This window comes from Macaca nemestrina, chromosome 14, assembly GCF_043159975.1.
Source record: "Macaca nemestrina isolate mMacNem1 chromosome 14, mMacNem.hap1, whole genome shotgun sequence".
NCBI lineage: Eukaryota > Metazoa > Chordata > Mammalia > Primates > Cercopithecidae > Macaca > Macaca nemestrina.
In genome coordinates, this window is record NC_092138.1 from 55,564,773 (window position 1) to 55,589,473 (window position 24,701).

The 24,701-nt window shown below is 35.4% G+C and overlaps 1 long non-coding RNA gene across 10 annotated transcripts in view; it reads left to right on the plus strand.

Moving 5' to 3' along the window:
* LOC105498387 (uncharacterized) overlaps positions 1–12,236 on the plus strand; it is a 76,110-nt gene extending 63,874 nt beyond the window's left edge. For 5 of the 10 annotated variants that reach the window (XR_011612654.1, XR_011612651.1, XR_011612657.1 and 2 more), the window contains 5 exons: positions 1,687–1,921; positions 3,298–3,466; positions 10,338–10,482; positions 11,355–11,450; positions 12,100–12,236. This is a non-coding gene — a long non-coding RNA (uncharacterized lncRNA). Of the gene's footprint in view, positions 1–1,686; positions 1,922–3,294; positions 3,467–4,832; positions 4,971–10,337; positions 10,483–11,354; positions 11,451–12,099 lie in introns of those variants that run through there. The other 5 variants (XR_011612652.1, XR_011612655.1, XR_011612656.1 and 2 more) reach the window with 5 other exon arrangements.
* Positions 12,237–24,701: the final 12,465 nt, after the last annotated feature.

The following is a 24,701-nucleotide window of genomic DNA, read 5'->3' on the forward strand; positions in this document are numbered from 1 at the left end:
TTAATGTTATACTTATTTTGAGTCTTTAAAAATAATGTCATATAGCTGAAAGCCAATTTTAATTAGCATTCCAAAGTTTGATTTATTTTGTGCTAGCCAAATTATCCTGGAATTCTAGATTATTTGGTGTACATATAAATTTGTAATAAAGAAGTAATAAAGCAGAATATATAAATGTATAAAATAAACATTGCCATTTGAATAATGCTTTTATGATCATAACATACTTCTACTAAAAACAGTCTCTTTATCTATCTATACATGAATTTCTTTTGTTTTCATTGATTCTTTATGTTCCTAAGTAAGCTAATGAGTATAGAGGAACATTCAGATTGTCAAGTCAGGCTAAATCAATCAGTGACTTTACTAAATATAAACTTCAGTAATAAACTCAAGGATACAGGTAATCAAGAGGAACAGACAAAGCAGGCAGAGGTCTGGGGACATCCAGGGTGGTTCCCCAGGGCCTTTCTTTCTCACTCTTGGGCACACAATAATGGCTGAGTTCTCCTAGTGAGGTTTTCTGAGGTTTCTTCCACAATAGAGAACACTTAAGTTATGAAAAATCTCCATTTAATCCTGCCATTCTTGGCAACATGGATGAACCTGGAGGACATTGTTAAGCAAAATAAGTCAGGCACAGAACGGCAAATACTACATGTTCTCACTCATATATGGGAGCTAAAAAGTGTTGAGCTCATAAATTAGAGAAGAGAATTGCAGTTATTAGAGACTAGAAAGGGTTGCGGGAAGGAAGGATAAGAAGAGGTTGGTTATGGATACAAACTTATAGCTAGACAGGAGGTATAAGTTCTGGTGTTCTGAAGCATTATGGGGTGAATACAGTGAACAATAATTTATTGTATATTTTCAAAAGACTAGAAGAGAGGATTTTGTATGTTCCCAATACAAAAAAGAGGTAAATAGTTGAAGTGATGAATATACTAATTACCATAATTTTATTATTATACCTTGAATGTGTATCAAAATATCATTCTATATTTCCATAAATATGTGCAATTATTACCTGTCAATTAAAAGTTAAAAAAAAACCCTCAATTTCATACCCAGAGAATTATTAGCTTAAGTGACATTCTCAAGCGAGCCATGTGTCATAGAATATGTGTTTATTTACTATAAGTTACTATTTAACCATATACACCCACTAGGCCCTTCTATAGATAAGAGTCCTTCTTGTAGCAAATAGTATTAGTTTATTTACTCAGAGGTACACATGACAACGGGATTAGACCCAATCACCTGTGTTCTTTCTCCTGAAAGCATCTCTCTGGTAAACAGAATTAGTAAGTAGGTCAGCTTCTATAATACTGTCCTCCCACAAGGTATTTAGTAAGGCAGAATTCCTTTTTTTCTGTTTTCGTCGTCTGTCTCTTTTTCTTTCACAGATAAAGTGCTATACAAAAGTTGCCAGCCATATCTATGCCAAGCAGTCCTGTGTATAAATTACTTTAGAGCAGATTTTCTTTCTTTTGTGTGTGTGGAAATTGATCTGAGTGAATCTATGACACTGTAGTGCACGTAGATATCCAATGCTGTGAGTAAAAAAGTATTGGAAACAAACTGTTTCTTAACTCCTCTTTTAGTGCTTTGAAATGTATTAGTCAAGTTTGTACTCATTATCTTGAAGAAAAAGGAAAAAAGGTCCATTTTTTTTTTCTTTTGTAGTATGAATATCTCTGATGAAATGAGACAATTTCTATGGGAAGCTGGTATCTCCAAGAAGGTACTCATCATAAGAAGAGTGAGGACATACACCTTTAATTTAATATGCAGCAGAGACAAGACTTTACTTCAAACCCAAGTGCTCTAGCACTATGCATATTTTGAAAATAGTGACTAAGCACATAAAAGTAAAAGAAAAATTTGCATTCATGGATTCCTACTCTAATGGAAGTAAGAGGTGAATGTATCTAAAATAACACTGGGAGAGAGGGCTCTTTGATTACAGGCCTGAGCCACCACGTCCGGCCTATGATATCTTTTATAATAAACTGGCAATGTGTTTGCCTGAGTTCTGTGAGCTGTCCTAGCAAATTAGTCAAACCCAAGGAGGAGGTTGCAGGAACCCTGATTTCTAGCCACTCGGAAGTACCAGTAGCCTAAAGATAGTGTCAGAGTTTTCATTCACTCACTCATTCATTCATTTACTTATCATTCTTGTAAGTACTTTAAATATTGAGCAGCAATGTTAATGTTCCTTGATAATTTCTGCAGGAAAAAAAGTGGCAGCATAAAGTTGAGCAAACCTTAAATTAGCCACAGCAGCAGCAGTAGTGCCAGTCTCCCTCCATAAGGCATTGGCTAAGGATGGTCCTTTGCATATGTCAGACACTGAAAAACTCCCAGCTTAGAGTGACAGGAGGGTCTCTGCACCCAGAAGATGTACTTGAGACCCAGAACAAGCCACGTGGAACAATGAGGATTTGCCATGAGCATGATCAGGCTGTGGAGAACCAGCAGTGGTACTTGAGAGGGTAGTAGCTGCAACAGCGTCAGAGGGTCAGGCATGCCCTCTGATACTCCAGGCTGTATCTGCCTTAAGCTTCAGCAGGGTCTGGAGGGTCTCTGCATCCAGAAGATGTACATGAGACCCAGAACAAGCCACATGGAACAATGAGGATTTGCCTTGAGCATGACCAGGCTGTGGAGAACCAGCAGTGGTAGTTGAGAGGGTAGTAGCTGCAATAGCCTCAGAGGGCCCAGCATGCTCTCTGATATTCCAGGCTGTACCTATCTTAAGCTTCAGCAGCAACACTCTATCTTGTTAGTGTGTGATCAGCTTTCAGATGGTAGTGGCTGAATCTCTGATTCCACAGTGTACAAGCTTGAATTTGACAACAGATGGACAAGTACTCTGTCTAGGTCTATTGTGGCCAAAAAAAAAAAAAAAAAAAAAAGAAAGAAAAAAGGAAGGAAGAGAAGAAAGGAAGGGAGGGAGGAAGGAATACAGGCAAGCTCTTCAGGGTAATGATGAAAGGAAGAATTCTGAGGTTTTCCTGTAATGGAAAAAGTGTGAGTAATAACCATAACCTTACCATTTTCTCACACAGGAACACCATATACTACACAGTTGCACAGGTTTTGCAAATAAGAATAATCCACATTGGTTTGTGCAACATGTCAGCCAAATGCTGATTTGAGAAGCTAATCATATTGGTTATAATCTAGATGTAAAAAGAGAAAACATTGAGTATTCTATAATCACCTAAATAGGAATTAACATATTTTGATTCAGCCTAATTTACTATTTGCCTATCTGATACTCTGGTTTAGCAGAAGTTAACCAAGAAAAGAGGAAGCCTGATTTGGGCCAGATGACTTATATTGAAATAGAGAAGACACTTAGTGAAATCAAACAACATAATTAAACTTGTTTTGCTGTCATGAAGGGAACATTCCAAAGAACTGTCCAATCTGGTTGGATAGTCAGTGCTTGTCAGTCTGGGTAAGTTCTCTGTGAAGATATTATTATTTTACAAACGAACCCGCACTTACATTCTTACTTTTATAAGCTACTAATTATTGTACATGTAATAATATTTAAGGCATTTGTATTTGTTAATATTATCTTATTAACAAAAATAGTGTTCACTATACTAATTGATGGAGTAAAAATATGTTGACTCTGCCATATTCACACTACAGCCTGTGATTACTAATTGGAGGAGAATAAGACAAGAGAACACCACCACTTTCACTACGTGAAGCCCTGTCATTTCTTCACATCTTCCTCTTCCCCTTCTCTCCCAGTATGCAAACTTCCTCATCAATATTCCCACCATTAATAAATATTAATCTATAAAAATATTAAAATCTAATATGATAAAATATGCGGGCAAGCAGAAACACTTTAGAATTCTTCCCCATTTTCTCTAAGGAAATAATTACCTTAAGGCTAAAAAATGTTGATTGCTTCACGTTCTGCCTCTAGAGTTATTTTACTACTTTGGTTGACTTTGGTTAACTAGGTAATTGTGATAAATTAAATATTGCCAGTGACCACTATTCCTCCTGTGGTCCCTCTGATCTGTGAGATTTATATGAACTGAGACATTAAAAAGAGCTATACCAGTTCTAGCTCCCCAAATCTGAGCTGGTTGGCAAATATCTAGAAGTACTGCTTATTATGAATGCCACAAATTCCAGAACAGAGGTCAACAAAACCCTACAATTCTTGCTTTCTAAGTTTATTTTTGGCAACGTTTTAAACCAGATTCTTAAAAACTTCTCAATGCAAAACACCAAGAAATGTTAGCAAAATATAACAAATATTTTTTAATGCATAATGAAACTCACTAGGAAGTAAGGATAGTCTCCAGAGGCCAGAATTCAAAAGAGTAATAGAAATCAGAATGGCAGGCTGATGCTAAAGCTATGGATGCCCTAGGGGAGTGTCTCAATTTCCGCATCCAAGAAGTTTAGGTTTCAGTGGCCGTGCCTAGAACCTTAGACATGACCTTGAGCCCAAGCAAGATAATGCGGGAGAATAGAGCCTACTTAACAAGGGCCGGAACTGAGAAGCACTATGCCCTCATTGAAAGGTAGACTGAAAACCATCCATAAGAAAAGGAAATAGTTGACAAGAAAACTTATCTACCCTAGCTTGCAATCTGCTAAGAAAAATAAAAGAATTCAGTATTAGAGAACTTTTCAGATGCAAGTCTGGCTTAAATATACCTGGAAACCTCGACACTGAAAAGTAACACAGGTTAATTATTGGTAGGCAGTATCTTGAGGGTATCTGGAAGAAACTAATGAAAATTATCTTTAAAGAGCCCACCCTAATTTTAGACCTTTCTTGGTTCCCACAGATAAATCTACACCATGGATGAACTTTCAATACGCCAAAATAAACAAGCAAACAAACACAAAAAGAACCAAGCTACCTCAAGTAGGATAAGGAGAAAAATAAAGATTATAATCACATGTTATGGAAATCCAGATAAAAAATAATCAGCTATAGCCTACAAACTACACATATTTTAAATGTTTGGGTAAATATAATAAGTGATCAAAACTTGAAAGAGGAATAAAATATTGAAAATAAAACAATGTAAATATGGAGAAAATCAAATTGAAATTGTAGGAGTAAAATATGACACATAAAATAAAATTCTACTGGATATATTAGATGCGAGAAAAGAAAATATTTGGGGCCCTCAAAATCACTAAGGTAAAGGAAAAAGTCAAGCTGGGAACTGCTTAGGGCAAAAGTGCCTTCCATTCTATTCAAAGTCACCCTTCTGCTCACTGCAATAAATGCATATCTCAAAGATTGCCTTCTTTGGAAAGGCTAGTCAGAAACTCAAAAAATGCAACCATTTTTTACCTATGATCTAGAAGCCCCCTCCCTGCTTTCAGCTGTCCTGCCTTTCCAGACCAAACCAATATTCATCTTACATATGTTGATTGATATCTCATGTCGCCCTAAAATGTACACAACCATACTGTGCTCTGACCACCTTGGGTCCATGTCATCAGGACTTCCTGAGGCTGTGTCATAGGCTCACGTCCTCAACCTTGGCAAAATAAACTTTCTAAAGTAACTGAGACCTGCCTCAGATATTTTGGTTCACATTATGGTAACCACGGAGGGATTCTTACCTTTGACAGAAATGCCAAAGGTGCCCCTGACCTTTGACGAATCTCCTCTCGATGCTTGGTACCAACTTGAGTTATCTTTATGGCTGAAACCAAAAGGACAATTTGCTGAGGCCTGGAAGCAACCCATCCAGAGAATCCCTGATCTCTCCACATTTGTTTGAGATCTAAAGGTTATTTTGCTGTACAACTTCTTTTTTTTTTTTTTTTTTTTGGAGTTTCACCTGCTTCCAACATAAGGAGGGCAAGTTTTTCCTGCTTCCATAATGATGGAAAGCAGGTGACTCCTTTATGGAGTCTGAGCTCGCTTCTAACAGGAAAGATAATGATTTTTTGTTTTAGTGTTTTTGGTTTTTTTTCCCCGTTTCTAAGATGGTAGAGAGCAGTCTTCGGACTGAGATCCATCCCTAGGTAAATAATTGAATTGGGGTTTCTCTCGGCTAAAGTTAAGATTTACAACCAGCTGGTCTTAATTTCTCCTTACCATTAGAGAATTCAGTAATCATGTAAGTTGTGCAATCATTTGTTTTGCTTAACTGTTTTTTTTGTTGTTGTTGTTGTTTGTTTCTGTTTTTGTTGTTGTTTCAGTCTTTTTCCCATTAGGTGTGATCAATTCTATCTGATTTGATCAAATCCAAAAGAAGTCCCAAATCATGAGGAACAGGCCTCTGAAGTGGCTAAATTCTGCCCCCCACACAAAAAAGGAGGTGGTGTGTGGGGAAAAAGCCAGCAAAAGGGGGAAAAAAAAGAGAAAACATTTTTGACTTTCACTACTAAGGGTCGTTATTTACATAACAAGGCCACCTTTTTGCTAGCCAGGCCAAACTGAAAGAGCAACGGCTGTACTTCTGAAATAGCAGCAATTTATCCTAGCTAAAATATGATAATAAGATTTAAAAAGATTTTTTAAAGGAGCTCAATGGTTAAAAGTCCCCTTAATTAAAAGCTAACATCCAAGATGTGTGTGTCTATGTGTGCATATGTATGTTTTTGTATTTAAAAGGCCTTCATGTTTTTGTTTTTGTTTTTCTCCTAGGATCTTGTCTTTTTTTGAGGAAAAGTTTTTTTCTTCTCAGTTGACTGAATTCTGTTCTCTTCATTTACTTCTTCTGTCTCTCCTTTCTCTTGTGCTCTCTGCTGCACAGGGGACCTAAAATAGTTTCTAATAGCCTAGGGTTTCTTAAAGAAAATGGAGAAGGTGCCAGCCTCCCATTGAGGGAGAAATCTGTTTTTCCTTATGGAACCCCAAAATTGTAAACAGACAAGTTTGTCTCAGCTCTTAAACAGCTTACTTTTGTATTGCATTGTCTGTTTTTCTTTTTTAAAAAACTGACTAAAATAGTTATTGCAACAGAAGATACTCTTGGGTTTTTAAGGAACAGTTGCTTTAGACACTTCAAAATGTCTTTATTTAACAAAAATTTTTTAAGTGCACTGTAAAAGCATCATATGGTCTAACATCACAATAATCCTCCATTTTTGGAGATTTAGGATTCATTGTGGGCTCCGCCCAGAGCTCCGAGATCCAGTTTAAAAGATAGGCAGTCCCTATCTAAATAAGATTGGTCTCCTTATACAATCCTATGAAAGATTTACATAATTTTATGTTTGATTTCAAATCCATTCCATCTTTAATCTCCTTTTGGAACCACCAGACTTTTCTCTCTGTACCTTATGATGTAAATTTTGCTATTTGATTTTCACTGCAGTTGTTAGGAAACAACTATGTTAATATGCAAATTTAAGGCTATTTAGCTGACAACTGCCTAGGGTTGTAAAACTGGTTATCAAGAATCTGAAAGTCTAAGATAGCAAAAAAAATGTTTTTATAAATCTACAAGATGTACTTCTATTGGCATGCCTAATACGTCTATCTATACATGTGTTATGTACACAATGATTCATTACTGAACATATATAAAGAATTCTAATTAATTAGCTTAAGAAAATAAAGGCATTTGGATCAAATACTTCATCAGGAAAACAGAAAAGACTAGGCAAATGCTTTTTCAAGTTTACATAACTTAAGTAAAATATTTTATACTTAAGCTAGCTTTACAATTACTTGTAAAGTAATACCAGAAGTGTTTTAAGAATTGCCAGCATACATTTTGATTTGCATTTATTAATCAAGCAATTTCATATGTATCCCTGCTAAATACTTTAAGGTGTCAAAACTTGGCATAGGTGTTGCAAACTACAAACCCAGCCCAAGATAGAATAATCTTTACCTATGTAATTATTAATAAAGAAGACATTGATATTGGTTTAATAAAAATAGCTACATCTTGAATTTAGGAAGATTACCATAACTTCTAATCTTGTGACTTCAAGCAGTCTACTCTACAGGCAGTAAATTTTGTTTTGGGAAAGGATGGTTATCATCTTTGTTTCAAAGCTAAACTATAAACTAAGTTCCTCCCAAAGTTTCTTCATCCAATGCCAAAAAAGAACAAGGAGAGCTTGAAGGTTAGAAGCATGATAGAGTCAGTTAGGTCAAATCTTTCTCATTGTCTTCATTATGATTTTGTAATGGTGGTTCCATAACTTTAAATAATGACAATCACAGTTTTTAAAATAATATGGGTAAATGATTAACATAAAATAAATAAGTAAATATAATAGAATAAATAATTATAGACAAACCCATTACAATTTAGAATCTAAAGTTATATTAAATAATAGATATTTCATAATTTGGGTATTTTTTAATAAAAATATATTTGTAGGAAAACATTCTACCTAACAAAAAGTATCCTTTTAAAAAAGGTGAACAGTATTCTAAGTCAAAGCTTGTTTAAAGGTCATGTATAACAAGGTAAAAGGAACCAGGAAACAAAGAGATATAAAGAAAGTTGTAAGAATAAAGAGTTTTTGGGGATTTTTTTTTTTTTTTTGGTAAGAAATCTTAAATATAAATAATTTCATATGAGAAAGAATTTTGTATGATAAAGGTAGTCCTAGAGTAAAATGATTGGTTATTTAAAAAAGAAAGATGTTCAAGCCAAACCAGAAAGTACAAGCATGCCATGAATGGTCTGTGTAAGTCAAAAAAGCAGATCTATTTAGAAAAAAACATTTTCATATGACCAAGTTGTCCATCATTAAAGGGAAATGATTAAAGGAAATTATAATGGTCGTTTTAGAGATTGGGTTTGATATTAAAAATAAAACACTTATACAGTAAAGAATAGATTAGAAGAATTAAATTTTCTTATGAGGTTGATTTACTTTTAATAAACTATAAAAGATTTAAATTTTTTTATTTTAATCAAACTTCAACTTTTATTGCATCTCACCAGTTTCAGTTTTCTCTCTCCTTTAAAAAGGTACAAAATAGTAACATTCTCTTTCAACTCATTTTCAGCTCATGTAAGTTTTTTTTTTTCTTCTCAGGCTCTGTTTTTTGTCAACTGATGCTAACAATGTTTTCTTAAAGGTCTAAAGGAAATGATTTCTTCCAACATAATATTCTGGGTACTGCAGGTCTTTTCTTTTGCATTTTGGTAACTGGCCTAACAGATTTTACATTTTATCAAAATAATTCCTATGCCATTATTATTAAGTTTGGTTTCTTTAGGAAAAACTGAGATTATTTCTTTTAATTGAAGTTATTACAGTGTTGTATTCTCCTTTCCTCTATGTGCTTTTTAAAGTCCTTCTGACATTAAGTTACAGGTCCTTTGACCTCTGGGTCTAAAAAGAATGCTAAGTGCTGCTAAATCTTAAACATAGACAGCAATTATAGCCTCATCTCCAGGCCCAGTAGAAAATGCCATCAAAATAAACTGCATTCCTGAGACACAGGGCCAGAAATTAAAGCCACTCAACACCTCAAGGCCCAGGGACTATCACAGAAGAGATAAGCATGTGCAATTGTAAGAGCTGATTTTGAGAGATAAAATAAATTCAGTTTCTCTATAAATTAATCATTAATGTCAAAGCCACACTGATGCAAGACCAGCATATGGGCCCCTGTTTCAGATGAACATGGTTTTCTTGAAGCATTAACTGACTCCTTAATAAAGATTATAATGGTTATAAAGGCTTGTGGAAGTTATATCTTATGATCAAGATGAAAATTTTATAGATGCTTTATAAAATTTTGGAAAACTTTTTTTTGTCTGCATGTTGTTGTTATTAGGGCTTATTGTTTGAAAAATTAAATCTTTCCTTTTTTAAATATTTGAGTTATCACTTTGGTTAAATGAATGACTTATTTTACAATTACTTGTGATCCAATTTTGTAAAATCAAGTGTTCTAAACCTTTAATATTTGACAAACATTTCAAAATCAAATTATGTCTTTTTTGGACCTAATTAATCCTTTAATATATTATTAATAAGCCCCTTAAAGTCCAAAAATGACATATTTGACTTATTTGGTATAAAAATTATACAGGAAGCATTGTCAAATATAAAATGGTGTTTGGTTTTCTTTGAGCTATATTTGTATAAATATGTTATTGGTATGTGTTCCAAAATTATGAGAAACTCCTATAATTCTGATATAACAATATGCGTTATTAGTAATAATTGTTATATTAAATTATTGTGTGTCATAGAGGTAACAAATTTGCTTGTTAATCATGTCTTTGACTATGCCTACCCCAAAACATTTTGTCATTCACGGACAATTGTTGTCTTGTTTTAATCCTCTTTAGAAGGTGGTTTTATAATCAGCTATATACTCTAACAGGTGCTCTTGAATGCAGGTTTCTGATAACTGTGGAGATTGTGACATCAGAATAGAGGAAAAACTTTCAGGGCTCCTGGAGAACTGAAATGTGAGCTGAAATGTTCATGAATAACAAACAGAACAGGAATTAACTGCATGGACTAAACTAATAGAAGTCTGAAGTAATCTTTTTAACTTTTTGCTTAAAATGTTGCTGATCCTTTGTTTCATTTTTCAGAGTCAAGAAAACTTTTCTTTTAATCTATTTACATCTTTTAACAAGTGATTATATTACTCCTATGAATAAAATTTGGTGCATATTTGTTTCTACCTGATATCTACAAAATTTGGAAATTATGAGTATTCTTAACTTATGACAATACAGTTATTTGCATAAGTACAGTAAGAATTTGTTTTCATTTGTAGCAGTATACAACTGGAGAAACTGGTTATTTTACCAAGGCTTTGATTGGAATGGTGTGTTTTCCTTTAAGGAATGAAACTTGACATATGGAGCCAATAAAAGCCCCTTGAAAAAAACTGGCTTCATACTTTTTTCTACACAGTCCCTGTACTGTGTTCCTGACCTGTGGTAAATAAAGAGTAACACTTTCTGACAGGCCCAGGAGCCCCAAGTTTATCTTGGAATCTCAAGAGAACAATTAACCCAACTCATAGGTATTTGATGGTACAAATACATGGCTGGGCTCAGCTTTAAAAAAGTCTTATCTGAGATTCCTGAACAAAGTTCCATCAAAGCCAATTTAAAAGCCTATGTAAAAAATAATTATTCTTTCTGCACTATATACAACTAATGAGGCCAAGTATCATAAAGCAAACCAGTCGTACCATGATTTGTCTTTAGTAAAAATGGGAAACTGGAAAGAGAAAAATTATGTTTCAAAAATTATAGTATACCTGTTGTTAGATTCTACTCTTGCCTAATGTTTTTCAATTTTTATTATTTTCTACAGTGTGAACCAGATTCTAATTTTTTTTGGCTACAAGTCTTCAAAATAATGTTTTCATTTTTTCCCTAACTCTCCTAATTTAGAGTCACTGAAAGCTAAGCTATGCTTTTGGATGGCCTGCCAAATGAAGCTAGACAACTTAAACTTCAGAAGAAAATAACAGCAACTTATTTACACAAGTAAGTCAGTTTCATACCTGCCTAGTGATACATGGACCTCAGAGTAATGTGGGCTATGTTGATTTTTCCAGGATTGTTCTTTTGTTTGTTTTTGTTTTTCTCCCTTCCTCCCCTTAGCCATGAGAGATCAGATGAAACCTGAGACCAGAGGCTCATGTTCTTCTAAAATGCTTTCTCCCAAAGATTTTAAGAAAGTAAAAGGGGGAAATGTGGAAAAAAAATCTTGGGCCCCCCAAATCACTAAGCTAAAGGAAAAGTCAAGCTGGGAACTGCTTAGGGCAAATCTGCCTCCCATTCTACTCAGTCACCCCTCTGCTCACTGAGATAAATGCATATCTGACTGCCTCCTTTGGAGGGTAATCAGAAACTCAAAAGAATGCAATCATTTGTCTCTTATCTACCTATGACCTGGAAGCCCTTTCCCTGCTTTCAGTTGTCTCACCTTTCCAGACTAAACCAATGTTCATCTTACATATGTTGATTGATGTCTCATATCTCCCTAAAATACATTAAACAAAACTGTGTTCTGACCACCTTGAGCACATGTTTTCAGGACCTCCTGAGGCTGTGTTGTGTCACGTGTCCTCAATCTTGACAAAATAAACCTTCTAAATTAACTGAGACCTGCCTCATTTTTTTGGATTCACAGATAGAACTGAAAAGCTAAGTACCGGACTCCAATACAGGTCAGAAGAAATTCACAAACTATGTACCTCTGTGATATAATAAGATGAAAACAATTAAAGAGGCATTAAGGAAGAATAACAAGATCTAACACATACCTAATTGGAATTAAAGAAGAATGCACAGGGAGAGACAATATTAGAAAATATAGCAGGTGATAATTTTCCATAATTAATGAAACATATATTAATCTTCAGACCCAGCTCACATAGAAAAATTTGTATTTTGTTATTGTTTTTGTTGGGTTTTCTTTTTTACGACAAGGTCTTGCTCTGTTGCCCAGGCTGAAGTATAGTGGCATGATTAGTGCTCAGTGCAGCCTTGACCTCCCAGGCTCAAGCAATCCTCTCACCTCAGGCCCCTCTCCCACCCCCAAAAGAGCTGGGACTATAGGAGCATGCTACCATGCCCAGCTACTATTTCTTTTTTAATTTTAGTAGAGTAGAGACTAAGGCCCATTATGTTGCCTAGGCTGGTCTCAAACTCTTGAGCTCAAGCAGTTTTCCTGCCTCGACCCTTAAAAGTGCTGGCATTACAGGCATGAGCCACAGTACCCGGCCTTGCAAATTTCAAATGGGATAAATACAAATAAATACATGCAGACTTGAACCTGTAGATCACCAAAGATAAAGAGATTTTAAAATTCACCAAAGAGAATAGACAGACTCTGTCTATTCACCAAAGAGAAAAGACAGACCGTAAAATGATACCTCAACAATAATAGAAGGTAAATTTCTGTAATCTGTGTACATGTAGATCCACGGTGCTCTTTTGAGGTGAGCTCAATAAAATTACATTTGTTTTCCTCCAAGGAGAAGTTTCTTGATATAAGAACAATAAAAATTTTCCAAGTTAACATCAAAAGGTTTTTGTAATTTTTTTATTATACTTTAAGTTCTGGGATACATGTGCAGTATGTGTAGGTTTGTATACATAGGTATACATGTACCATGGTGGTTTGGTGCATCCATCAACCCATCATCTACATTATGTATTTTTCCTAATGCTATCACTCCCCTAGCCCCCCACCCGACAGGCCCCAGTGTGTGATTCCCCTCCCTATGTCCCTGTGTTTTCATTGTTCAACTCCCACTTATGAGTAAGAACATTCAGTGTTTGGTTTTCTGTTCCTGGGTTAGTTTGCTGAGAATGATGGATGAGTGAACACCCATTCACATTTGCTACAAAGAGAATAAAATAACTAGGAATACAACTTATAAGGGAAGTGAAGGACCTCTTCAAGGAGAACTACAAACCACTGCTCACGGAAATAAGAGAGGACACAAACAAACGGAAAAACATTCCATGCTTATGGATAGGAAGAATCAATATTGTGAAAATGGCCATACTGCCATTGGTAATATCCCTTATTTATGGATGAGAACTCAGGGCTGGGTGCCTGCCTAAGTACCAGAGCCATTCTCTCTTGAATTGTCTTTGATGTAGATGCGAAAGAAACGAGATCATTTGGAGTCATCCAGTTACTACGATGTGGGATTAAAAAACAATTTCACTGTTCCTCATGGCTAGTAATCTATGTGCCAGCAAATCCCCATCACTTTTGCTTTTTTAATTTACCTATCAGAAGGCTGGGACACCACTAGGCCGCAAAAAGATGTACTCCTATAAGTGTTTGCTTTATCATTTATTTTTTTCTGAATATCTCTTAAAGAGCAACATTAATGGTAGGTTTAAATGAGATAACTACAATACATAAAACACCGACATGTAACCAGAAACATTGTAAGCATTCGACCAGCTTCTTCCATGAATGATGTTTTTTCTTTACTGTAAATAAAGCCAGGAAAAGCCATTGTAGAATGTAGAGTTTTGTTGATCAGGTTCTTTTTGCATTCACTAGAAACTTGCATGAAATCTTAGACATTTCTACATTTTTTATCTTCCCCTAGAGTGAAAGACAAACAAAAATCCCCAAAATACATCCTAACAATGTGGAAAAGATAGTGTGCAAACATTTTTTATACTGCCTTCCATAGCAGATAAACTGGTGACGAGCTAAGGTAAGTGAATTGTATGCAAGGTTGTTTGAGACTTTGATTTTGCATGGACTATTTCTGGTCTAGAAAAGAAACGATAATTTGGAAAAAGATTCACATAGGAGAAACCATCTGCCATAATTATCTTAAGGTCACTTATTCTTCTGGACTGTGTTCTTATCAAATAAACAGTACAACTCTAGCTTGCCTATATTCTGCCCTTTCTAAATTACCATAGATGCAGAAAACAGGCTTTCAGGTAGAATCATGACACAAATGATAGAATAAAATCCTCTGTTAACTTTATAATATTATCTATCATCTCTGAACTTTGGTTTTCTCACCTGTAAAAATGGGTATACCTTACAGTACAGAGTTCCCTTGGTTGAAACTTCCACTGCTCTCAAGATAATATACACTTCTCAGTTCGGCATCAAGAACCTTGATGTTTTTCTGTGTTCCCCTCTGGATACAGCTAGAATCAGCCCCCTCCTCCCACTCTTCATCTGGTCAAGATGAAATATTTGCTTTGCTAGAATGAGCAAAATTCCCCCAACATATGCAGTTCCTTTTGCCTAGAAGTTATTTCTTCCCTTACCTCATCACGTTACTTTCTAGCCATACTTCTGTTCTCAATTTAGATGTGACCACTTCCTGCAAGCTTCTTTTAACTCCTACCCACATCTAGATTAAACATTCTCCCCATGCCCTTACTTGAAAACCCTGTGCAACTCCTGTATCGAACATTTTTGCAGGTATTTCGTATCATATTTATATGTCTGTCTCCCTCACTAAAATTTAAAATTCTACGTGGCAGAAAATTTACTTACATTATTGCTATAGCAAAACAGCTGCAGCACAGATTTTAGTAATACTAATAACTTCATTAGCAAACGTTAAATAATGAATAAATTTTTAGGACTTTTATTAGTGATATAATTAAAAATCAATATCTATTGATAGCAGGTTATGCTAATGTAACACTTACTCTGAACCAGATATGCATGTCTTTAAAACATATTCAGCTATCTCTCATTTGTCTTTCTTCAACCACTTCTTAAAAATGTCCATCTTTCTTAAACAGTTCAAAAATCACATTTTTAATTAGCCAAATGCAGCACCATTTTATCAATTCCCACACATTAAAGAAAGTCTCACTTACATGGATGAACAAAAGTGATAGCAGATTATTCAACTTTACATTGGTTTGTGGTGCAAACTCCTTATTGCATGACCAAAGCCTTATCATTTATGAGACTACGGATACCACTTGGTGGTATTTATTGTTGTGAATCCTATAAAAAATAAAACTCCAGAAAAAATAAAAAAAGCTTTGTGGTTTTTGATTCATATGTTTTAATCAAAAGACTAACAAGAAGCAAAGGAGCAGAAATACAAAATGGAAATGGATACCTTTATTATTTGTCTTTGCTTTTAGAAATAGTTTGAGGGACACATTAAAAGCAAAAATCTTTAAAGGGCTTTGCAGGTAGACCACCTCCAGAATTCTGCAAAGGCTTTGAGCCAGGCCCTGGCTACATACTAGGGAATCACCATGGAGTTCCAATTTACTGAATACTAGAGGATGGCACAACACTGTCATCCATACCCATAGACCCGGGGAGAATTTTCCTGGAACTTCTGAAAGAATTAGCAAGTTCATGAAGCTCAGTAATTGCTCTGCCCAGTGGACCACACCACTTCAATATCCTCTGAAGCTTATTGAAGTTACATATGGAAGAGGAGTTGGTTGCAGGATTAATCAAATAGAATTGTCCTTGGAGAGATCATACATACGTATTAACTAAGACTTTTAAAGAAGACTTTGATAATAGCAAACCACCAGGTTGAATTGTAGATGAATTCATGTATAGAAATAATTCAGTTCAGTTCATTTTATCATAATTCACAAGGCACAATTAAAACTAGAGCAAAGGGAAGTAATCTCTGCAGTTACTTTGTCTTCATTAAAACATGCTATTTTCTTTAATACATATTTTTATTTAATGATATGTAATATTTAAAGAGTGTGTACAAAAGATACTATATGTAAAAATAAAAGCTATTAGTATATAACTATTAATAAAAGACAAAACAATGCAGCTAAATACAGCCTCGCATCAAAATTGCAAAGGAAAAGAATGCAGAGAAAGTATACTCTGGAAGGAATATGAAAAAGAAATAAATTTGAGCTTCTTGAGAGCAGGTATTATATTTTTTCACACATATTTTAGTTCAGCAAGGAACAAAATTGGTGTTAGATAATTGACGATTGGACTGAACTGTATGTTGAACCAAACTTGAAATTATAGGAGAAAAACAAAGTAGGCATACCCCAAAGTCACTGTAAATCCCCTATGTGAGAGGTCCACAAATTGGAGTGGATGAGCCAAATCCAGGCTGCTTTCTCTTTTTGTAAATAATGTTCTGTTGAAACATATTGGAACGTAGTTGTGTATGCACATGCACACACACAAACGCACACACATGCACACATGTATGGTCTATGCCTGCATTCATAGCACAATGACAGAGTTAATTAATTGCACAGAGACCATATGTACCATAAAGTCTAAAATATTTACTATCATGTATAGGACAAACTCTTGCCCTATCTGCTTATTTATACTGTGAAATGAAGAGAAGAGCCATGATCTGACATCTGTACAATCTTCCTAGCATCATCAGTTTCAGCCTAGTTTGTATCATAGGCTCATGTGTCCTTAGAAAATCGTACAGATATGAGATGGCGGTGTGAGATGTGAATGGAAAAAAATCATGAAAAGTATATCATCTCATTTTAAAATTCTGGGCTTTTGCAGTTCTGAATTTGAATCCTGGGCTCTAGGGCTTGTCAACCATAATATGGGGCAAGTTGCTTAACTTCTAAGTATTCATTTCACTTCTAGAAAACAGGGGTGGAAATATTCATTTCATAACATTGTCAAGGGGATTAAATAAAGTAACATAATTAGAGTATCTTGTTGGTAATACATGTTCAGTAAATATGTCCTATTCTTTCATAAGACTAATCAGTTAATTAACCTTGTAGTGGACTTTCATTTTCCGGTATCTTTCCAACTGTAGTAAAGAGAAAATTGGCTAGTTATTTCAAAGCCTGCATGCCACCTCCCAGCCTTCTGTAATTCTCAACAACAATCACAACAATAATAACAACACAAGTAATTTTATTGAATAAGACTGGGACATAAGCTTAAAAGTATTTTTTATAAAATTTATATATGCAGTATTCCAGGAACATGACTGTTAAATTCAATGAGAAACTTGGTTTATTAATGAAACTAAGCTGTAACCAAAATCTTTTGACCCTCCCTTGGTGCATAGAACATAAAACATAAAGTTATCATTATTTGGTAAGTTAAGTCTCTGTAATTACAATTATAAAAGCAACATTGACCGAACCTGAGAAACACGCATTGGAGAGTGTACATTATTACTCTGCACTTACATTTGCAGGATGTTCATTTAATTTTAAATGTTATTCTGTGTGGCTTTGTAAATAAATAACAATCTTTTTAATCAAAAGACTAACAAAAAGCAAATGGATCTTTCTCTCTCTTTTTTTTTTTTCTATCTTTACGTTGCCACAGAAAATTACTGTGAAATACACAAGTCTCAAGAGCTAGAAAGATAGCAAAAAGAAATAGGCTGCATTCAAACCATGAAGTATCAGTGGGAGTTTTGGAGTTTCTTTATAGTCAGAACTTAAGAATAACCATCTGTTTTGAGGATGTGGATCAATGAAGGACAGTGTTGATAAGTACATTCCATAGATTTCTACATTGATACTAAAAGGAAGAACATTATAAGTTTTCTATGTCAAGGAACAGGCAAGGAATTGGTCAAGATTGGAAGAAGCTCTTGTTATGGCTTGAATGTGGATGGTCCCCACCAAAACTCATATTGAAGCTTGGTCCCCAATGTAATGGTGTTGAAAGGTGGTGGTACTTTCAAGAAGCATTTGAGTCATGAAGAATCCACCTTCATAAAAGGATTAATGCAGTCTCTCAAGAGTGAGTGGGTTTTCACACTTGCTAGACTGGATTAGTTACTGTGACAGCAGCTTGTTATAAAGTGGGGTCACCCTTCAAGTTCTCTTTCTTTGACACCTGCCTGCTTTCCCTTCTGCTTCTCCATCATGTTATGGCACACCATGAGGCTCTCACCAGAAGCCAGTCAGATACTGTTGTGCAATCTTGGACTTCCCAGTCTTCACAATTGTGATTCAAAATAAACCTCTTTTATTTATAAATTACCCAGTCTCAAGCATTCTCTTATAGCATGAGGAAATGGTCTAAGACAGCTCTCACATGACCTCAAGACTCTATTTGCTGCCATCACTGAGAAACATAATATTAAATATAAGAATATATTTCCAGATAGTGTTTAAACTAGCATGAGTCTTTTGGTTTTTATTAATCAACACCTGCCAGGTCCTGTATGAAGAAAAAACTAGTTACTCTATTTTAGACGGCTCTTGAAAGTCAGGTAAGAGAGTTGCCAGATCAGTGGCAACTATATAGAAAACTAAGTGTGTTTTTGTATATGTGTGTATGTGTGTAGACAATAGTTAACTTCAAGGAAGACAAAATGTGGTACAAAATTATATATACAATCATAATATTGTGTCATCTGTATATAAGATTTCCATAGTTATAATGAGGCAAATACTGAATACTGATTGAACTATAAATTGTGATACACTTGTTTTGGTAGAACTGGCAAAGGGGATGCATGTACATGTGTATAGGTGCAGTGAAAAATCTAAATTATGATCCTCCATAGTAGAAAACCAAAAAATAATGGCTGAAATTGAAAATCTAGAAATAGCACTATTATTCAGCAACATAGATGGAACTGGAGACTATTATCTTAAGTGAAATAACCAACAAACAGAAAGCCAAATACCATATGTTTTCATTTATCAGTGGGAGATAAACAATGAGTACACATGGACATACAGGGTAGAATAATGGATATTTTAGATTCTAAAATGTGGAAAGGTAAGGAATAAAATAATTATCTATTTGGTACAATGTACACTGTTTGGGTGATGGGTATGCTAAACACCTAGACTTCACTATTATGCAAAATTCCATGTAACAATCCTATACTGGTACTCCCTAAATTTACTATAGAAATTAAAAAATAAATGTAAAGAAATAGCACTATCATGATGTTATTTAGCAATATGGGGGAAAATTTTTTTAAAGTTGAAAGCAGATGCCTTTGAAAATGGCATTAGTTTTAATTATTTTTAATATAAACTTTGTAGTATTATCTGACTTAAAAATATAGGTGAGCCGGACACAGTGGCTCATGCCTATAATCCCAGCACTTTGGGAGGCCAAGATGGGTGAATTGCTTGAGCTCAGGAGTTTAGGACCAACCTGGGCAACACGGCAAAACCCCATCTCTACAAAAAAATACAAAAATTGAGCCAGGCATGGTGGCACACACCTACCTGCAGTCCCAGCTTCTTGAGAAGCTGATGTGGGAGAATTGCTTCAGCGTGAGAGGCGGAGGTTACAGTGGGCCAAGGTTATGTCACTGAGACCCTGTACTCTGCCCCCGCGGAAAAAAAAAAAAAAAAAAAAAAAAAACAAGTAAAGAAAATAAAGTGTATATTTCTTTGATAAAATGAAAATTTAATTTACATAAACCAAATATAATTGGTTTTAGAGCTCTTTTCAGGATGTTTAAAATTATGAGGTCTGTGTGTAAACCTTTGCTCATGTTGACTTTTCTTTCCAAATTGGCTTAGCAGCATAATTTTTGTTTTTGCTCTTTCCTCTCTAAGCTCAGGAACCATAGATGTCAAACGTTTGAATTCCTACTGATGAGCAAAACTAGATTTCAGAAGAGCATACTAGAAGTAGAAAATACAGGTTTTTGTTCTTATCCTAGGAAGCAAATGCAATTTTATATCACAAGAACTTTTCCTGCGTATTTTCCTTATAGGTAATGATGCCTTTATTCAAGTCATGTGATTCCTAAACACTGATTGTTCAGCAATGTGACTTCCAAATCCATAATCTTTTATTGAATCCAGTGGTTGTTTCAATAAGAATAAAGAACTTAATTATATTCCTCAAAAGTTAGAGCCTTAATTAGCAACAATAGGAAGTATTATAATCCTCTCTTCTGTCAGTTTCATTAAAACAATCAATAGGCAGGTAGAAGGACTAGGGGATACGAAGGGGAAGGGAAGGGCTACTACTATTTGTTCAGATAGGGAGAGAGAGAGAGTGAAAGACAGAGAGAGAGAGAGAGAGAGAGAGAGAGAGAGAGAGGTTTTTCTGTGTGTGTGTTCGTTTTTAATGAAAACTTACAACATCTTAGGATGCTTTAATTGTCTAAGCTGTGCCCAAGGTTTCTTACTGGAAATTAAGGGACCTGAGATTCGAATTGAAATATCTTTCTCCAAAGTCTACATTTTCATCAGCTAGCCAAAACTAAGGACAATTCGAAATCCATCCCAGGTCTGGGACCTTGCATTTGGTCCCTGCTCCTATAGTTGCTAAATATATCATGGATCTTTGTGAATCCATTATTCATAAGATTTAGACCCTAACATTTATTTTAATACATAACCTATATCTGTACATTTTTAGAGTACCTAAAGTAGAAATCTAAACAATTTTTGGATGCTTCCTTAAGCATCTCTGTTTCACATTCTATATTATAGGATTAGCTTGCAGCTCTCTTCCAAAACACGGCATAATTGAAGTTGTATAGTGAAGAAAACTTGGAAATGATCAGGGCCAGGGGAAACACAGAAGGGGTGAACAATTTCTGCCAACATCATAAGAACTCTTTGAAAATCCTTGGCTATTAGCTAAAGAACAAGATTAGACTCATGTCAAACTTCAAAGCTCCTTTCTAACCACCTATTTTAAAAAGCTTTTCTCTAGAAATAAAATAGTTTCCCTTTTCTTCACAAAACAGTGAGACATTTATATATTTTTAAGATACAATTCTTTGAGTTTATATGAGAGGATGAATTCCTGTCTTGCCCTTTCTTGTCAAGGATTTTTCAAGGTAATAAACAAAAATACATGTATTCCCAATTTGTGATGAGCAGTCAATAAACAAAAAATGTTAATCATACTAATTTCTTCTCACTGGCAAAGTGATGCATAAATAATCTATTAACATACATGGGCCATCAGGGTTAAGCTGTTCAAACATTGTTATTGATTTCTTTCATTTCCCCTATGCTCACTTCTTATTCAACCAGTACTATATAACTCTTCTTTTCCATTATATTGTAAAACTTTGCTCCCTTGAGCATCTCTGTGAAGCTCTGCTCTTAAAACATTAATTAAAGGGAGGTGAAGTGTTTGACTAATCAGCAGAGGAGTCTGTAAGGCTCCAATGCTGAATGACAAATGCCAATATCTGCTTTAGGTTTGTTGGATCAACCAGCCAATATGGAGAAACTGATCCATCATCTTGTCACCAATTCCCATAGCCTCCCAGAAACCTGCCAATTAAAAGAAAAGTTGTTATCACAATATATCACTCAGCCACTATTGCAGGAACATGATAAATAGGGACCTTTTTCTTCCTCTTTGCTGAGTATTTGATGTCTTTTTTGAAAATTTATTCCATTTTTTAGGTTGATGCAAACTCAAATCCAAAATGAAAAAGAGCACCTTAAGATATATATTCCTCTGTTCTTTTTCCTGAAGCATAAATTAACATTTTGTTGAATAGGTGTAAATTCTTGTGGACTTTTGAAAAGTGACAGAGATGGTTAAGACAGTAACTTGCATTACTGAGAACTGGCCAATTCCATAGCTCTTTTTCTCCACAAAGGCAAAGTTTTGAATTTGCTTTGGTGAATATTCACTAACAGGTAGAAGGTGATATAACACACAAACCCTTTAATATTCCTCATTCCTTAACAGGACAAAGGTATGGTACATAAATCTTTCCAGCCACATTTCCTGCCTCTCTCATACTCATACCCTTTTCTCTAGCTATTCTAATCTGCAGACAATCCTCACAATGTGACAAATATGTCTCTGGGCATGTTTTTGGATTATCTGGAAGGTTTTCCTGAACATCGGACCATTGGGTCAGCTTCTGCAAGTTCTTCCAGACTTGACTTCAGTACTACCTCCCCTTAGACATACCCTTGAAATCCACTCAAAGACTGAGTTAAAGACCCTTTTCTGGGCTGCTTCTCTTAACTTTCATAACACTTGGTCCATGCCTCTGTTTAAACCTAGATGCTTTAATCCTTTTACTGTACATATGAGATCTTCTTATGTGTTTCCCTTTTAAGGTAGTGAGCTCCTCGAAGGATAGAAAGCATTTCACATGTGCCTCATATTCCAATCACAAGCATAATGACTGGTACTAGTATGCACTCAGTTTTGATAATGCATCAAATTATTTTTAAAACTTATATGCTTAAAACTCTGAGCAGTTAGCCATTGCCTTAGAATCAAACCCAGCTTCTTATCATCTTTGCTCCCTTGTCCTTCCAGAGGTGCGGAGCCCAGCTCCTCATCTCTAGCTTCCTGTTCATCCAACCTCCCTATCCTTTATTTTGTTTTATTTCTAATTTACCTTCCTTTATTTTTTCCTAGGTGACAAGTTTCTACTTATCTGGGGTCATTTGTATATGCTATTGCCTAAGCCTTAATATCCTTTATCAATAATGTCAATATCAATAATATCAACATCCTGGCCAACCCATTTTTTTTAAAAGATGGGTTCTTGCTATGCTGCTCAGGCTTACCTTGAACTCTTGACTCAACTGATCCTCCTGCCTCAGTCTCTCAAGTAGCTGGACTCCAGGTGCATATCACCTCACTTGGCTTTAATTTTCTTTTTCTTTTTTTTTTTTTGTTTGAGACTGAGTCTCACTCTATCGCCCAGGCTGGAGTGCAGTGGCGCCATCTCGGCTCACTGCAAGTTCTGCCTCCCGGCTTCATGCCACTCTCCTGCCTCAGCCTCCTGAGTAGCTGGGACTACAGGCACGCACCCTCACGCCCAGCTAATTTTTTGCATTTTTAGTAGAGACGGGGTTTAACCATGTTAGCCAGGATGGTCTCCATCTCCTGACCTCATGATCCACCCGCCTCAGCCTCCTAAAGGGATTAGAGGTGTGAGCCACCACGCCCAGCCTCTGCTTTAATTTTCACTGTGTTTTTTGTTTGTTTTTTATAGAGATGAGATCCTGTTATGTTATCCAGGCTGGTCTCAACCTCCTGGTCTCCAGCTATCCTCTTGCCTCTGCTTCCCGAAAAAGCACTGAGATTATAGATATGAACCAGCATACCTGCCCTGTCTTCATTTTGAAAAGCCATTTCTTTAGGAGATATTTTCCTGATACTTTTCCCTAAAACCAAAATTATGTCTGAAATTGCCTAATCCAATGACATCTTCATGGCTGTTATCTCACACGTAACATTGGTGTATAGATTCAGTCCTTTCCAGACTGTAAGCTCCATGAGAGGAGTCACGTTCCTTTTATTCACAGCTGAATCTGTGACACTGAGAAGAGACATTCAGTGTATCTTTGTAAACTGAATAAATAAATCTTGAATATATGAATAAAATTTTGACAGCACAAACTAAAGGCTGTAAATGTTAATAGTTGCCATTTAAAAATTAAGCTTTTGCAGTAAAACTTATGAAATATGCCTCTAAGGAAGTTATATTCTTTACTGTGTGTTCCTTTTGCATTGAGCAAGTCAACAAGCTTGAAACAAGAGTGCCTTTACTCTTAAAATTCACGTGCCTCAGTTTTTCCAACTCGGGCAATTGAACTGGCAAGGATCCAGAAACCTGGGGATATTATTATATTAGAATGAAAATGTGAATACTTGTTTCTCCTTAATGTCCCCCTACCCCAATAATTGCTTGCACCTGTGACTTTCTGGACACATGTTAGTGCTATACTCTTTTCCTCCACATCCAGGTGAGGAGTAACTGCAGTCACTTCACACATTTCTCCACACTTTAGAGGCAAAAATGTTGGCACTTATTGACCAAAGACTGCATAAGTTTTCACATTCTGTGACCTACATTTTAATCTTAACATTCATTGTTTTGTTTCCCAAAGTAGACAACAAAATAGAAGAGGAGGAGGTGGAAATCAGTGGTACCAAGCAAAATGTCTGCAAGGCCTGAGACAGCAAACCTGGCCATGTCATACTCTTAGCTATTATCTATAGTGGTTGCTCAATGACTTTCCCGTTTACTTCTCTTATTCATGTTCAAAGCCTTTGTTTGGTAAACAGGTGGTGCTGATCTTGGAAGAGGAATAATGGGGGCTGGAGTCTCTAACATAATCATGTAAAACACTGATGATATTTTGGCTTAAAAATAAAGCATCCCCAGTGACATAGCCTGCTGAAATCAGTAGAATTTATGAACTTATTTATTTGCCTTCTGTCTGAACAAGAATCTTACCATGGAATTAAAATTCAGCAGACAGAAATCCAAGTTGAGAACTACGCTCCAGGTATCGTTTTTAATCTTTTATCTGATTCACACTGATGAACAAGACAGCATTAAAGCTCCTCTAGTC